This window comes from Zalophus californianus, chromosome 14, assembly GCF_009762305.2.
Source record: "Zalophus californianus isolate mZalCal1 chromosome 14, mZalCal1.pri.v2, whole genome shotgun sequence".
NCBI classification, from domain to species: domain Eukaryota; kingdom Metazoa; phylum Chordata; class Mammalia; order Carnivora; family Otariidae; genus Zalophus; species Zalophus californianus.
The window spans coordinates 11,876,291-11,894,176 of record NC_045608.1 but is presented as its reverse complement, the minus strand read 5'-3'; the positions used below and the strand labels follow the sequence as shown (position 1 = coordinate 11,894,176).

General features: G+C 48.6%; 1 long non-coding RNA gene across 9 annotated transcripts in view; it reads right to left on the bottom strand.

Moving 5' to 3' along the window:
• The window catches only part of LOC113913015, a 124,965-nt gene that overhangs the window by 80,985 nt on the left and 26,094 nt on the right, over window positions 1-17,886 (bottom strand). For 5 of the 9 annotated variants that reach the window (XR_003517062.2, XR_003517069.2, XR_003517059.2 and 2 more), the window contains one exon: window positions 10,397-12,596. The exons of 1 other annotated variant lie outside the window; for it this stretch is intronic. This is a non-coding gene — a long non-coding RNA (uncharacterized LOC113913015). Of the gene's footprint in view, window positions 1-10,396; window positions 12,597-16,669; window positions 17,831-17,886 lie in introns of those variants that run through there. 3 more of the 9 variants (XR_003517060.2, XR_003517065.2, XR_003517061.2) reach the window with 3 other exon arrangements.

Sequence of the window (17,886 nt, the reverse complement as noted above, 5' to 3'; positions counted from 1 at the left end):
AATGAGGAAACTAATCGCCTGGGAAGATTAAGTGCCCAACCCAGTTCTTTTGGTGCCAAAACTCGGAACGTTTCCACCTCGCCAGAGGGCAGAGAAGGTCTAGAAGAGGGAGACAGATGGGCAAGAATGTGTCCAACCATCACCAAGGCTGCCCTAACCGCAGATATAAAGACCCAAGGGCCAGCAGATCCGGAGACATCAGACTCTCCCCATCATAAAACTTCCAGTGATACCTGGTTATCCCCTGTCCCCCATCTGGAAGGGTCAAATGGACTGACCGACGTGACTGGGCTTCCAGCTTGATTAGCACTTCTGTATCATGGTCTGTGTTTACCTAAGCCCCTCATCAAACATCTTTCTTGTGCATTTCCCCTTATAAACAGGCTGTATATCTAGTGACCTTAACACAGAGACCTCCTTAGTGAATAGATCACAGTTCTCCTCCAGGAACGTGAATGTCCAGTGTGCAATATTCTTGTAAGTGCTCACAAATGTTAGTTTGCTCTGTGAATAAGTCGTTCATAGCCAACACTCAGGTTCAGTATATGGGGAAAAAATGTCAAAATGTTTGCAGTGATTCATAGATGACCAGTCAGGGAATGGGCATTCGAGGAGCAAGGGACATCTCGATTGTCACCACACATATGTGTTGAGCACCTCCTATGTGCATGGTACCAGGCAGGAAGGGACCAGGAGGGAGGTGGAGGGTGTGGTTAAGTTCCCTGCAGAGTTCAACCACCTACTGTGTGACCCTGGCCGAGTGGTTTGAACATCGTGAAACTCACTTGTCTCATCTAAAAAGTAGAGGTAATTACACCTTCTCGAAAATGTTATAATTGTGAGGAACGCAAGAGACCATCTATGTAAAAGGACCTAACACAGTGACCAGGACACAAGAGCTCAGGAAAAAGATGTGACTCACACCCTGCTTCCCTCTTCCCTGCGCCCCCACACTTCAAGGGGACCCTCAGGCATGCCTGGGTAATTCCAACTTCTAGTCAGACTAGGTTAAGTGCTCTGAGCAAGAAACTGACCACAAACCATTTAGTCCTATGTTTAGGGGATACTCATAAAGGAGGTATTTTTATCTCCCCATTATACGTGGGAAAACCAACGTTCAGAGAGAATAAGTAACCTGGCCAAGATAATACCATTTCTAAGTTTCAGAAGTCACCTAGTTCTTCTTGTCTTGTTTGCCTCATAGTAGAGAGAGATGGAGTCCCACTGAGGAAATCCAGGAAGGCTACTTGGAGGAGATGGTCATCTTAAGAGTTTATCTTCACAGCATGAACATCTGTTTCCTCTCATACCAAACTTGGCATCCCACCAGGAATCTGCATCCTGGATTCCATAACCCACACTTTGTGATTTTCTTCCCAGGTTTGGCTTTAGACAAAGTGGGCATCAATCAGCAAAGATGCCCTCTTCTAAACACAAATAAACCCTTCAGCTTCACGAGGACGTCCATCCCCTTCCCAGAATGTCCCCACATGTAAAGAGATTTGAGAAAGAATGACCCCCCCCCCCGCCAAAGACTCTCTGAGAACCCCCTCCCACTGACTGGTCATGTCAGACCTACTTTTTGTCACTTGGTGACAAGAGTTAAAAAAAAGGGGGGGGGAGGGAGGAAGAATTAAGCAAATACTAGCTCATCCTCAGGATGGACAACCCACCATGCTATCATGAAAAATATGTGTGTTCTGGTTATTTACAATTACCTGTTTGGGAAAGATTTCTTCTCTTCCTTCCACGTCTCCTCACTGTGTATACGGTGAAAAGGATGGGGCTGGGCGTGTAAGACTTTTTTTTCCCCCCCTCGGCAGTGTTTATCCACCCAAGAAAGTATTTTAAGTACTTTGTTTCCATTATGCTATTCTGAGCCCATTACTTGGTGGGGTGATTAAAGATTGCTTTTGGCAAGAGAAGAGAAGACAAAGTGTTTGTTACTTCCATGACTGTTAGCCTTTTCCAGGCAGTCTTCAAAGGGAAAAACATAAACACATGGCATACAAAATACATATTGGCTTCGTAATGGGAGCCCTGGAGAATGTCTGGCCCTTCACCTTTGCCTGGAATCTGAGTGGCTGGGACAGAAGGCATGAGAATGACTCTTTCTAAGGCATTGTGGAGGCTCCCAACCTCTGGATTCTTCCCTCTTCCTCTTCGTCTATGTGTTCATTGATCCTTTTGCTTGGCTGGGGTCTTCCTGCAAACTTCCCTACCCTTCCACCGGTATTTGGACGTAGCCATGGACAAGACAGGTGAGCTGTCTACTTGGGTCTAGTGTGGGGCTTGGGTCTAGTTCGATACCACAAGTGTGTTTCCGAGCTGCAGTGAGCTTCACGGTGGAGTACAGGACCTGCCATGGGCCTGGGAATAGGAATCTGGATTTTTCTCGTGGTCAGGGAGAACGGGGAAGACTCAGGGAGGTGGAGAGGACTTCCCCAGGTGTGCAAATCTGAAAGATAAGCAGGTGCTGCGTAGGACGGGGTCTTTTAAGCAAAAGATGCCAGGAGAGGAGAGAACAGGGTTTATTCAAAGAAGGGAAAGAGGACCCGGGTGGTGGCTGGAACCCAGAGAACAGGTCAAGAGTAGCTAGAGATGTAAAGAGGAGGTCAGGAAGGTTGGGACCTCCCACCCCACCCCCTAAGTATAACCACATAGTAGGTGTTATACACAGCTCAGTGGCAGTTAGGAGTGAAAGGTGTAAGTGTCACCACTTACAGGGACCAATCCCTGCCTTCTGAACAGCTGGGTGGCCCTTGGGCAAGACCTCTCACTGCTGTAGGCCTCCATTTCTTCATCTGTCCAATGGGTATCATTAGTCCTCCCTCACAGGGCCTGTGCTCCATAGCGGGAACTCAATGAACGTTAACTTCCTTCTTCCTTCCCAATTATCTTTAATGAGTTCGACTTCCCTTGTTTCACTTAGCATCTTGGCAGACTTGCACGAGGCCAAAAAATCCCATCACCCGTCTTCGATCCATTGCTCCTCTGAACGAATGCCCCAGACCTGTCAGTCCCCTTGGCCAGGGGTCCTCCCTGCTCCGCAAGGTTGCTGCAAGCATTCATCGCCCATCCCACCGGTTGGCTGGAGTCCCTTTGAAGTCAGCAGCTATCTCTCCCAGGGATCTCGGGGACATGAGCATCTCCCTGGGCTATCTCCCAGACTATTGTGACAAGCAGATGCGATAAAGGGTGGGTGAGGTCTCAGTGGCTCGTAAAAAGCCCAGGATTCCTGTTTCCCTCCCTTGACTGGTGAGGAAAACCTGCCTTGGTCTAGATAGGGTTACAAGTTGCCCAGATGCATTTTCCCTGAACTCATTTAACTCAATGGCCTCTCGGATTCAAAATGGCACCTGCAAGTTCAGGCATGTCCAGGGCACTTAAATTGTCTGGGAATCTCTCTCTTCTGGAGCCAAGTGGGCAGCTTCAGAAACTCCCAACTGCTCAGGCAGTGGGAAGGCACCGGCTGGGGCAGCCCCTGCTTAGCCTCGGCTCCTAGACCTCATGAGTGCTTTCCAACACCCCTCTCCATCCGTGCGTCTCCATAATTCTCTGAGAAAGGGAGTAACCTTCCCATGTTCACAGATTTCATCAACTGAGAAGTTCAGTAATTTGTCCCAAGTCTCGGGAAATGGAAGGGCAGGACTCTTGATTCTGAATACACCCGGATGTTGGCTCTTCCACTGATGTTAAGTCTCTTCCCTTCACTCCAAGAATGGCACCCGAGGAAGCATCATAGGGATGCTCGGGGCCCCTGGGGGCCTCCAGGCTGGGGGTCTTTGCTGTGAGTGTTGAATTTGGATTTCTGGAGATGCCCAGGCTATGGACAGTTAACTGATATCTTCCAACTTCTAGTCCTCTTCTGATCCCGATCACCCTGCTAACCTCGCCAGAGTTCTAGAAGGTATGATCACAATCGCAATCACCATAATTGACACCATTGATTAAGCTCTTGCTAAGCGCTAGACACCGAGCCAAGCAATATGGATTTCTTCATGTAATAAGTTCAAGGATGCTGTAGGAGGGCCGTATTGTCATCCCCACTTCACAGAGCAGGAAACTGAGCCTCACAGAGGGAAGATCATCCCCCAAGATCACAAGCTAGCAAATGGCAGAGTCAAAGCTGAAATTCCGTCTGGCGGGCCCCAAGCTCTCAGCCATCCACGCACGGACTGGTTCTCTGTCTCCACACTTTGACGAAGGTCTTTGCTCAAAGAGACTCTACCAAAATCCAGTAAATTCCTGCTCTGCCGGACCCTAAGGCCCAACCCGGGCTTGCACATTCCTCTCCACCTCCACTCCCAGGCCTCAGTGGTCCCCACCTGGGGAACAGGGAGTAGGTGAGCTCCCAAATCCCGCTCCAATCCTGACAACTGCAATCCAACACAGAAACAACAGCCTCCTGCCCGGGGTCCCGGCCCAGAGTCCTCTGTCCTCCTTAGGGCAGTTCTCTCTTCAGGTGGGAAACGGGCGAGGATTTCAACAAATTCACCCTATTTCTCTTGCTGACTTCCAAGGGGCAAGAGAAAATGACCAAAGTCACACCTGGGCCCCTTTTGGCCCCACACCAACACACCCCGGTGCCCCCCTCAGGCCACTCCCATTCTGGGGGCCCTACCTTGGCCTTCTCTCGACTGGCATCAGAGTCTAGAGCCTGATGTTGGAATCAGAGTCATGCCCTCCAGGAACTTAGCCTCATCATGTCTGTGAGCTTTGAGAAGGAGTACATCCAAGGCTTTAGAGCCAGAGAGAGCGGGGTTCGAATCCCATACTGCCAGGAACTAACAGTGTTCCCCTTGTCCCCACAGGAGACACTTAGGGATTCGACACTTATGAAGGTCCTTGTGGGTAACAGGAGCTGTGCTACGGGGCATAGTGTTGAACAGAGAAGCAAGGCCCCTACCATCCGCCATCTTGGAGCTTTCTTTCTAGTCGGCACAATGGGGAGAGCGGAGGTGAAGAACGAGCAAATACATAGGAGATTTCCAGAGGTACATGAAAAAGGTACCAAGCTGGGCCGCGGTGGGGGGCCACCTCTTTGGATATGATGGCCAGCCAAGGTGTTCCTGAGAAGAGGACATTTGCCAGAAGACATGATCATGGGAATCACCATTCGAAGGCCTGGAAGAGCATCCAGGCAGAGGGAACAGCAAAGGAGCACCCTGTGCTTCAAGGTCAGAAGAAAGGTCACAGGGCTGGAAGGGACTGAACCCAGGAGAGAAGAACTCAAGCCAAGGTGGGAGGACGGCCGGAGCCAGACGGCAGAGGGCAGGTGGGTCACAGGACACTTGGATGTTATTTTAGAGCCATGAGAAGCCACTGGGGGACAAGAGCAAGTTGTTTTAAGAAAGCCACACTTTCCCAGAGTGGCCCACACCATTCTGTGTGCCCACCAGCAGAGTCTGGGCTTCCACATTCTTGTCCTCCCTTGGACTGGTGATGATTTTTTATTTTAGCCATTGGGGTGGGTGGACAGGGGAGTCTCGTATGGTTTTCATTTTCTTCTACCCCATGACTATTGGTGTTGAGTGCTTTCTAAGGAACTTTTTGACAGCTCACATACCTTCTTCTGTGAAGGGTTTGTTAAAATCTTTTGCCCATTTTTAAGTGGGGTCATCTGCCTTCTTATTTGTGAGTTATAGGACTTCTTTCAGTATTCTGGATATATGTCCTTTGTCACATCAATGATTTACCGATATTTTCTCCCCTACTATGGCTTGCCTTCTCATTTTCTCAACAGGTCTGTCTGTCTTTTTTTCTCTTTCTTTCTTTTTTTTTTTATTTATTTATTTGAAAGAGAGAGAATGAGAGATAGAGAGCATGAGAGGGAAGAGGGTCAGAGGGAGAAGCAGACTCCCTGCTGAGCAGGGAGCCCGATGCGGGACTCGATCCCGGGACTCCAGGATCATGCCCTGAGCCGAAGGCAGTCGCTTAACCAACTGAGCCACCCAGGCGCCCTCTTTCTTTCTTTCTTTCCTCCTTTCCCTCTTTCTTCCTGAGGTCGTATTTTTAATTTTTTGATGTTTTTGTTTTAATTCCAGTTAGTTAATATACAGTGTTATATTAGTTTCAGGTGTACAATATACTGATTCAACACTTCCATGCATCACCCTTCTCAACAGGGTCTTTCAAAGAGAGGACATATTAAAGTCTTAACAAAGTCCCATTTAGCACTTATTCGTATTTTACGGGTTATATGCTTTCTGTGCCTTAAGAAATCTCTGCCTAGTCCAAAGCCACGAAGATTTCCTAGGGTGCTTTCTTCTAGAAATGATATAGTTATAACCCTTACATTTAGTTTTATCTTACATCGTTTACATTAGGTTAAAAAAGTTACACATACACTTGCCATCTGTCTCAGCAATTCTGCTCTTAGATGTCTACCCAAGGGGGGAAAAAACCGTTATGTCCACAAAGTCTTATACTTGAATGTTCCTATCTGCATTATTCACAATAGGCAAAAACTGGGAATAACCCACATGACTCTCCACAGGTGAATGGTTATACTGTTGTGCTCCCATATAACGAAATGCTGCTCATCAGTAGAAAGGAACCTGCCATTGATCCATGCAACAATGTGGATGGATCTCAAAAACACGATGCTGAGCAAAAGAAGCCAGACATAAAGGAGTTCACACTGGATGATGCCATTAATTGAAACTCTAGAAATGATCAAGCTCGTCTATAGTGACAGAAAGCAAATCAGTGGTTGCCCAGGGCCAGACTGTACAGATAGGGGTGGGCAGGTGATGGGAAGGGCAGGAGGTCCTCACTCTGTAGTGAGGGATGTTCTATGTCTTGATCGTGTTGGTCGTTACACAGATGCATACATTTGTCAAGACTCCTTGAACTGTACACTTGGAATGGGTGTATTTGATTTTATATAAATCGTACCCCAATAAAATGGACTTTACAAAAATTTAAAAAGAGCCAAACAGAAGCCAGTGAAGAATGTGTCCAGGATGGGGATAGGAATGAGAGGTAGGCCACTGAGTCATCCAGATGGGAGATGAAGGTAGCTCGGTCCAAGGCAGAGGGAGCTGGTGGTCATATTTGCTGCTGTGATTATTATTCTTATGTCATTGTTGTTGCTTTCCTGCCTTGTCCTTCCATGAGCCAGGGGCAGCCTCTCGTCTGTAGATGAGTGGACCATTTCCCCTCTCCACCACCTGCATTTTTCTCTGCTGGGTCATCCCTCAAGGTTATCGCGGGCTGGACATTGCTGACAGCTGACGCACACACTCAGGAAACCATGTCATGGTCAAGGTAACTCTAAGAACACCCGTGGTGCCACCCCCAGGCTCCCAGGCCCCTGCCCTCCTTTCCAAATGTCTTCCTAGAGTTCAGGACCAATACGTTGACAGTAGCTGACGCTGCGAGTGAGACACCCCTCTTAGGGGACTACAATAGTGACCTTGGGCTTCCTGTAGCAAGGTACCACAAACTGAGGGGCCCAAAATAGCAGACATGTACTCTTGCACAGTCCTGGAGACAAGGAGTCAGAAATCAAGGAATTGACAGGGTTGGCTCCTTTTTGGAAGCTGTGAGGGAGACTGTTCCATGCCTCTTTCTTTGCTCCTGGTGGTTGCTGGCGATCCTTGGCACCCCTTGGCTTTGTAGCTGAATCACTGTATCTCTGTGTCTGCTTCACCCACAGGGTGTCTGTGCTCATTTCTCTCTCCTTATAAGGACACCAGTCATTGGATTAAGATCCACACCAATCCAGTATGACCTCACCTTAACTCCATTACATCTGCAAAGACCTTACTTCCAAATAAGGTCACACTCACAGGTACTTGGCTTAGCACTTTAACATCTTTTTGAGGGATGCGATTCAACCTAGGACGGAGATCTTATTTTCCTCTAACATCAAATAACACATTTCGGAAGGAAGCTCCAAAGGGAAGAGAGTGGGATTGGGACCCTAGATTAGGAATCGTGGAGAAGCTGGGTTCAAATCTTGATTATGCCCCTAACTTTCTGTGCATTCCTCTCAATCCCTTACCTCTCTCTGGCCTGACTTCACCATGTCCATCCCTCACTGAATCATCAGACTCTTGGGAATTAAGGGATATGGTTAGCATTTATCGAGCACCTACAGTGTACTGTGCTAAGCACAGGACACATCTCATCTCATCGAAACCTCAAAATGACTGTAGGGGCAGATGACTTCATACAAATGATAAAACGGAGGCCTGGAGACCTTGGTAACTGGAGTCCCCCATACCTAGTCAATCCCTGAATAACTTTCAATGGTCCACCCCACTCTGCTCATTTTCTACTACAAGCTGTCATCATTCCTTACTTGGATTCAGAAATGGCCTCCAGTCTCACCCTTACCCCAAATCTAGCTCTGAAGCCAGAAAGACATTTTTTTTTTGCTAATGAAACTCCTTGCAGAAAACTCCTCAATGGCTCCCCATTACCCTCAGAAAAAAGCTTAAGTTCCCCCTAACAAGGCCAACCAGGCCCTACATGATCTGAGCCCAGCCAAATTCTATTCTCATCTCTCCCTGCTCCCTTCCCCGAGATGATATCTGCTTATCCTTCAGAATCCAGCTTGGATGCCACTTCCTCCAGGAAGTCTTCTTTGCCTGCCCCTTAGGTGTGAGTCAGGTCACCCGACTCAGTACTCTGAAAACACTCTATGTCATCACAGCACAGAGTGTTTTTGTTGCCTGTTAATCTGCCCATCTCCCCCAGATGGCAGGGGATAGTCACAGGGCTTGGGTGGTTCATCTTGTCAAATATCAAACGCCACATTTGACATGTCAAATGTCAAAGGTCATATTTGTCAAAAACCACCAGTGCATGGAGGACAGACAGAATTGGAATTCACTGCTGGCTGACTCCAGGGTCTGTGTTCTCTCTACTATCCCACACAGATATTGGTGAAGGCACAAGAGTCTATTTGGATTAGCAGGCCCTGGAGAGGCTAGGCCCAAGTGTTCAAGGACCTGGGATGACAAGCCTGCCTCCCCTTTCCCTGCCCACATCCATGGCAGACATTACTAATGGATCACAACACTCCTTTCACTGATCTCAGGCTCCGGAGGGCCCCAACCAGTCTCTACCAGTTGATCCAAAGCAGCATCTGACATGAAGTCTATTTGCCCATGTGATCTGTTACCCAACACCCCCATTTGGCAGGCAAGGAAAATAGGCTAGAAAGAGAACTGGCTTTCCTCATACAATATGCAAATCCATGTGGAGGCAGGGGCAGGATCTCCCCTCTCCCAGCTCCGTGCTGTTCTCCTACCCCTCCCAGCCTCTGGAGATCAGCTCCTCATGCTGTGTCATCTACCTACCCTCTGGACGTCTTGAGAAAAATGCATTCCTATGAAATTGGGGCTAGGTGTCTCACGGAAGGCTCTGAGGACAAGAATAATTGGGGATGGCCCAAGAGACTCTCCTTTCCTTCTCTTAAGTTGCCCAAAGGTAACTCCGGGGCTCTACCTCTTCCCTGCGTCTCTTAACTAGCCACCTGCCTGTCACGTGCTCATCACCGTCACAGGAATCCAGTGCAGGGCTACCTAGTGGCAACCCCCTAGGGATGAACAGAATTTCCAGACTGAAAAATGGAAGCCCTACCAGGACATGCAAAACACCATGGCCCTTTTCCTCAAAAAATAAATTTTTTACTTCAGAGAGGAAAGTTGCAAAGATGATAGAAGAATCCCCATATACCCTTCACCCAGTTTCCCCTAATGTTCTCATCCTGCATGACCACAGAACATGGCTCAAAGCCAAGAAATCAATGCTGGGACGTTACTATTAACAAAATTCCAGGTTTGATTCTGATTTCACCCATTTTTCTGTTTTGCCCAGAGCACTTTCCCTCTCTGATAAATACCTCCCCTGGATTTCTCCCTTTTTCCTGGTAGCTAATCCCCCCCCGCCCCCCCCCACCGCCCAGTCACTCAGACACGGATGCTTGCCTGTTATTCTACTCTGCTCGGATTCACGGGGCAGATTCTAGTTGGGGAGGGGGAGATTTGCCTAATGATTTCTAATATTGTAAACAACCCTTCTTCAACAAGCCCATTTTTCCTCTTTTCTTTTTTAAAGTCTAGTTCACATCATCAAAATGGCCACTGGCACTTCCTGGAATATTTGGCAGAGCATTTTACTGTATTTCTTTAAAAAAAAAAAAAGTTCTGGGGTTTTTTTTTTTCCCCAGCAGCACCCCCCCCCCGCCCCAAACTTCGTTTGTTCTTTTATGACTAAGGATATTTATCTCCTGCCTGCTTTAGAAGTTTATGGGCCGCTTTTCCTTTGAATTCCAGGCCAAGGTCAGTAGCCTTTGGGTTGTGATGTCACAGTGTGTTACCCTGGTTAAGACTATGACATCATCAGACAAACCTGGGGGCCTGGTGGGGGTGGGGGGGAGAAGGTCTTTGAAACAATCTCTTTCATCTGCAGCCTGTGAGGAAACTGCCACTGCTTTTGGAAAAAGTTTTGAGAAGTGAGAAGCTGAAGAGAAGAACTAATAAGATTTACTGCCCCCCCCCCCCCGCCAAACGCCACAGACCCCTAAAAGTCAGGCCACAATCAAAGGCTGCAGACTTCTAAAGAGAAGAAGCCGAAGGAACAAATGCATTCCTAGAAACCAGAACACCGTGTTTGCAAAAAGACCATCAGTAAAGCCACAAGAAGAAACACGCACGCCGGCCCGCACGCGCATGCACTGACCCTAGCAACCAAACTGTCTCTAAATGGAATGTATTTCACGAGGTGTCCCTCGGTCTTTAATCTAATCTAATCTGTCTCTCCCTCAGCATAAAAGCAAAAGTAAAGAGGAATTACAAGCCAGGAATGTTTGGTTTTAAAAGCCTTTTTAATAAAAGGAGAAAAGAAAAAAAATACAAAAGCAGAGTGAACACTCAGACAGTTTTCGTGCCATTAAAACAGCATCTTGAAAAATGTTAATCTTTTTTTTGTTTTTTTCCTAGGGTCAGGGGAAGGGGAAAAAAAGAATGTGTTTTTATTGTGAACATGTGTCAAGAGGAGTCCGCCACATAAACTCGGTACCCACAATAAGTATATTTGTGTCGAAATGAACGTGAGATCAGAGAGGCATGCTCTGCCAAAAGGCCATTGTCCACACGGGGTATATGCTGTGGGTCAAGAATCCAGTCTTCCAAACGCGGTGTCCATGGAGCTCGCCATCATGAAGTGTTTGTCATCTAAGGGCCCAGCCAGCGAGAGTGACTCCCAGACGGGATTATACCTAAAACACAGTTTCCAAATGTTCCTTCTTGGCAAATCTTTTAAGGAAACTCTATGCAGAAGGAATGTCAAGACATCTGTAATTAGATCTTAGAGGAAAGGATGGAAGACTGGGGGCCAGGTTTCATTTTGTCTCTCTGAGACCCCATGTCATTGCCGGTCCTGGCTGTCGAGGGCCCTTCTCCATCACGTGGCTTTGGGTCATCCATCTCCGTGTCCCTTTTTCTGCCAGGGTCCCCAGGAACCCTCTGGCGGTGTCAGGTCCCCCTTGGAAAGTTTACTGCAGCAGCTGGGAAGGCAGGAACAGCGGCCTCCAAGAGGTCCTGGGCCAGGCCTGTGCTTAGAGCTCGGTGAAATGCAGTTTCTGGAGCTTTTGGCTTTGTTATGGGCCTGGAGGTCTCATTAGAAAGCAGAACGGAGTGTGGTTTGTGGGCCCCGCGACTGTTTCAGAAGACCTCTGTGTTGCAAGGAAAACTGAAGCCGGAAGAAGAAGCAAAGCAGGTCCCTCCGAGACCATTCATTTAAACTTTTCGGAGGGGCCCCTGGGAGGGGCCTGCATCGGGGGGGGGGGGGGGCGGGGGGGTGCATATCCCCATCGCGCTCTGATGTCGGAAGTGGGTTTGGGTCTGTTTCCAGTTTGCTATATTGGTGTGGGCCTGCTCATGTATGAACATGCTTCCGCACGCCTGTGGGTCTTTTGCATGTGTTTGCAAGCATGTCATGCCTCTCTGTGCACGTGATGAGGGGGTGCCGCCCCTGAGCCTGTGGCTATGGGCTTTGCACACGCGTGGGGGCATTTATAACTTGATGTATGTACATGAAAGAGACACTGCTAAATATCCTGTATTCATTATACATGACACTCTCTTTTTCAACCAACAGGCTATCTGCAGACCTCTCAGCTCTTTGTCACCCAAATACGATCTTAGGGGGTTTGCAAAGCAAAACACATCATAAATCTCAAGACGGGCTCGAACCTGGAGACTTTTAAAAAGAGAGAAAGCAGAAAGGGGGAGGGGGAGGGAGGCATTTTGAGGAAGTCTCTGCCCTGTAATGAAGCCCTTCCCCATGATTCCAACTTAGAAGCAATTTTCTCTTGGCACTAGGTGGGATGGAGCCCAGTGTTTGGGCTTTCTCCTCTCTCTCCATCCCTCCCCTTCGCCACGCTGACAGTGAAGAACAGATGTGCCCCACTTTATAAATGCTGACCAGCTGGGGAGGTTACAGCAAGCGTCTACCCGGCTTTTCCCAAATGCTGATGCCCGAGGAGGCCTCTGGGAGGAAGACTGGGGGTCTCTCAGACACATCTTGTGGCCCGCTTGCTTCCAGAAACTTCCTTGGTGTTCCCTGAAAGGGGAGCACTAAAAAAAAAAAAAAAAAATACAGAATACCCAGAGCCTTTGCTTTGGGCACCCCATAGCTGTGCTACAGTCCGTAAAGACCTAACACGCCAGACGGGTAATAATCCAGAGCTCTCTGGATTGAGACAGGGCTGGTGCGGGTGATAAGGATTCAGGACAGAGGGCTAAGGCCAAGCCTTGCCTTTAAACAAGTGTCAAGAGGCAAACTTGAATTGTTGGACGTGATGATTATTATTTTCCCCCCCCTTCCAGAAGATTAAAAGGGCCATTTGTTTTCCTAAACCTCCACCTGGCTTATGGGTCCATTTCGTGTGTCAGTTTGTAGTGTGTAGGGCTGCCTGGAGAACACAAAGGCAGGAAACTCGATTCAACCCAGGCCTGGTGACGTCTCTGTTTGGGGCGCGCGTGTGTGTGTGTGTGTGTGTGTGTGTGTGTGTAGAGGCTGACAACGTGTTCTCCTCAATCAGATCACTGCTCAGTAGACTTATTGTTCCTGCAGCTTTAGAAACAGCTGGAGGGAGTGCATAAGAATCATTTAAATAAAGCCGCTCATAAACCGTCCACTCCAGGGTCTGGGACAGAGATCAAACCCTGCGCCACTGGGATTTTTTTTTTTTTTTTTTTTTTTTTGTTAAGACAGTCTTCTCTGATTCTCCAAATGTGTTCATTTAATATGTGTTTCCACCCCCCAACACACACACAGCTTTCAATACGGGTGTCAAATACATACAGAAAAGCACACGTAGCATACACTTAACCAGCATTTAGATTTAAAAAAAAAGAAAAGAAAGGAAAGGTAAAGAAAAGAAAAGAAAAGAAAAAAGAAAAGCAGTGTCCCGAAGGTCTCATCGTGTGGCTTTCCAGTTCCTGTGTGTCCCCCTTCCCCAAAGGGCAGCCATGATCCTGTTCAGCTCTACCTCTTTTGTACTTTATATAAATGGGATCACACAGTATCACACGTTAGCAGCCGGCTTCTTCTGTTCAAATATAAGTGTGCGGGATTCTCCCGTGTTGCTCTGTGCATTGGTAGATCACTGGTGTTCAGTCGGCGGGGTGGGGGGGATTTCACGCTGCCAGGGGACTCTGGGCAATGTCTGGGGACATTTTTGGTTGTCACTCCCCAACTGGGGTGTGTCTGGTGGGTCCAAGTCAGGGATGTGACTCCACGCCCTTACAATGCACAGGAGAGCCCTTCCTAGCAGGGAATCGAGTGACCCAGGATGTCCATGGTGCCGAGGTGGGAAACCCTTGTTGGGATCAATTGTTCTCATGGATGTGCTTTGATTCCTCTGAAACACCATTTTTAGAGCTTCCTGGATACTCATGCAGGCGCAGCCAAGTTAGCCTAAACCAAACTTCAAGTTCAAAGCTTGGATTCAGAGGCAAGTTTATTGACCTCTTGTTTTATCGCTGAGGTGGGGGCAGGGAGGGGAGGGGAGGGAGAGAGCATGGAGACGAGGAGGAAGATGGAAGGGGTCAGAGAAGGGTGGTCCCCTCACTATTTCTTAATCTTGTCTGGTGACGAAGCCAACCCCAGAAGGTCCAGGCAAGCCACCCATGCTTCTTTGGCAAGCAGAGGAAGGAAATGACAGGGGAGGGGGGAAAAAAACCCTCTCTTATGAACAGAGCCACACCGATGAGCAGCACAGACATAAACAGACAACCACACAAGTCCAAACATATGCCCCCCACAGCTCTGAACACACACACACACACACACGCACACACACACACGCACACTCACCGCCAGGCCCCCGCTTGGACAGAGGACAAAAGAAAGACCAATGTTATTCTTAAAGAGACTTCTGTCCAAGTCCCGCTACTTAAAGAAACAGTTAAGATGACTTCAATCATGAAAACCCAGCCAAAAGGCAGGGACCACATCTGTCTTGGTCACCACTATCTCCATATCCATAACCGTATAGTCCTTGGGCCTCAGCTAGGAGCTCAACCTCAGCCTGCCTGCTATTTTGAACCATATTCTTTATGGCAGAGGCTGTCCTGTGCATTGCAGGACGTGGGCCAGCATCTCTAGCCTCTACAAGCTAGATGCACCCCAGTGTTGTGACAACTGAAATCATCTCTAGGCATTGCTCAGCGCCCCTCGGGGACACTGCCTACAGTCAAGAACGCTGGTCCAGCCCAGCACTGGGCTCACAGAAGTGGTCCCCGACTGAAATCCCAGTTGACTGAACGAGCAAGGCGCTCACATGCTTTCCCAAAAATCAGTGGACCCTCAGGGAGACTCATCTGATTTCTCCTCTTTGGCATCTACCTAGACCAACAGTTTAAAACACAGACAGAGCTGGCCCCAGGCTCCTTCCCTATACCGGGGACCCCGATGTCCGAGGCCCACGTCTGGGCAAGGTCACGAGGGGTTCCGCGGGGGACAGGGGGCCTGATGCTGCCATCGTGACAGCCCTTAAAGAAGCGGCCCCCAGAGACAGGCCTACGCCACATGTGTCCTGCCGCTTGATGGAGGGACATTAATGCACTTTTCCGGACCCTGATTGGCTTTTAATTGTGTTTGGAACATTGTGCTCCCCGCACACCAGCTGACTTTACTGCCACGCTCAGAGCTGTGCTCACCTCTCCCCTTCTCTTTTCTCTGCGGGGGTAGGGGGGGCGGTCTGGACCTAGAAAGTGCCTCTACAGAGTTTTCCACACCGCAAACGGGGGCTTCCTTCACGCCCTCCACCTCCCGGGGATCCGTGGGTCCGTGGCCAGGCCGGGAAGTGGGATTTCAGACCTACTTAGGCTGTTTGCACATGGAAGACAGGGCTTAAAGGCCCTACATGCATTCAGCAAACACTTTGAATGTCAGCGTGCCCAGGCACTGAGGTTGGAAAGATAAAAGACCCGCCCGTTTGTCGCCTTCGAGCAGCCACAGAAGGAACCAGAGTGACAACTGCCACTCTTAACTCGCCACCAGGCACTGTTTTGTTCCACTTTGCAAATATTCACTCAGTGAATCCTCAAAATAACCCTCCAAGGTGGATCCTTTTATGATGCTCAACTTACAAGCAAGGAAATTGAAGCTTACTTGGGTGGAGTAACCAGGCCAAGATGATGCAGTTCTTAAGCGACAGAGGCGGGACTTGAACTGCAGAAGCCGTGCTTCTCAACCAGGGGCAGTCTGGGCCCCTGGAGGACACTGGGCCATGCCTGGGGACGTTGCTGCCTGTCACCACCTGGGGATGGGGAGCGAGGGGCGGCACAACGTGGTCGTCGTGAACCGAGATCCGGTTCTAAGCTGCAGAGCCACGGCCAGCCTGACCACAGATGCTCCCCCACGGCTCCAGATACCACCCAGCTCGTGATCTGTGGGGCCGCAGGACAAAGAAGATCCTCCCAAGAAAAAATGGACTGTCGATCCAGTTCAAAAGTCAAAAGCAGGATCTTCAAGGAGGCAGGACCCTGATGCTACAGAGGGGTCTTCTCTTGAGAAAGGGACCCCAAGTCAAGATGTAGTAGCCACAGGCCACCAAAGAAATACCCTCTGGAAGAATCTAACTCGGGCCAATCTTGGCCAGCCCTGCATCTGTCAGAGCTGTGGAACAACCAGGCTTTAAGAAGATGTGCCTTTGCCCTCCCTCGACTGGGTTTCATGGGCAGCTTTCCGGAGGCTGGGAATTCTGCACTGCAGAGCCCAGCACCGAATCCAGCGACAAAAGTACTTCCAATGACCCAGCATTTTACAGACTAGAAAGCACCTTGACAACAAGGGCAAGAGTTTGAGTGAAAAGCCCAGCCCGGCAGGGCAGAGTCTGAATGTGGCTCCCAAACCAAGAGCCCAGACCAAAATGGGAAGACTTAAGGGCAGGGTTTGGAGACCCTAAGAAACAGGTGAGACACAGGAAGTCAGAGCAAATGGGGTCAGGGAGTGGAGACAATGCCCCAAATCAGCTCTAGCTATCAGTGAAAATGTTTTAGATGCTACGACTAAGCCATGGGTTAACTGATCCAAACACCCATTCCCAGTGTCCTTCTCCCCGCCTGCCTCCTAAAAAGAGAAAAGATTCACCTTCCCGACCTCTTGGCAGCTAGAGTAAGCCATACGGCACAGTCTGGGCCAATAAAATGTATGCAGAGGTCTGTTGGGAGGATTTGCGGGAGAGTTTTGATTTTTTTATCAAAGAGAAAGCTCCAGAAGAAAGCCGTCTGGTGCCAGTCTTTCCTCCTTCCCGTCTTAAAGCAGACGTGATGCCTGGAGCCAAAGCAGCCATCTTGGAACGTGAGGAAGCCAAGCACAAAAATAAAGAGTCAAAATACTAGGGTGGAGGGACAACAAAGAAAGCTGGGATCCTGATGACCTCACAGGGCAGCTGGGTCAGTATCACCGGCAGCCCACCTCTGACTACCCATTGTCTGAGGGAAAGGAGCTCTTCGTTGTTTAAACTACCGGCAGTCGGGCTTGCTGCTCATACAGTTCTTAGCAGATTCGTTTCTGCCTCGCTCTACAGAGTCATTGACAGGAGTGGATCACCTTTGCCTGACGAGCCACAGGCAAGACCCAAATCCCACCTGACAAAGTGTTGGCAATGCATCGACTGAGCTATGGGAGGAGGACTTTATGAACAATGGGAAACAACCTAACTGTCCAACTGCAGGGGATGTATTAGCTAAACCATAGTGCATCCTGATAATGGAATCCCCAACTCTGCCCCCGAGGAATAATGACGTAGAGACAACTTCACTGACGTGGAGAAGCCCATGCTATGTCGTTAAGATTTTTTTTAAAGCAGGTGATCCAACAACGGGGAAAAGAGATATCTAGCACGACGTTCACTAGTAAGAAAATGGGGGTTGCAATTTGGGTTCTGTTGTTACTGTCCTTGTCGCTCATCATTTAAATATTTTACAATGAGTATATATAATTTTTGCTAATGAAAACAGTCATATGTAATATGCAATCCGATCTTATTTTCGTTTAAAATGCATTTGCTATACCCTGAAGACCAGAAAGATACACAGTAAAATATGAATAGTCAGCCCCATGTGGTGGGATTACAGGTGATTTTCATTTTCTTCTTTTTCCTTATCTGCCTTTTCTACGTTTTTTGATAATGAATATATATGACTTGTTTAATTTTTCAAGTTCTGTTTCTGAAGAGCTGCTCATCTCATTATGTTTGCCAAAGCCTCAAAACCTCCGCTGGGAAATATTTTAATCCAATCAAGATCTTCTTGTCCTGGCAGCAAACTCAGGGGCTGTGCGCTGTGATGTTACGTATCTGGGAGGATGTGAAATTAGGAGATGGTTGAGTCCCCCATTTCTGGTCATTGTCAA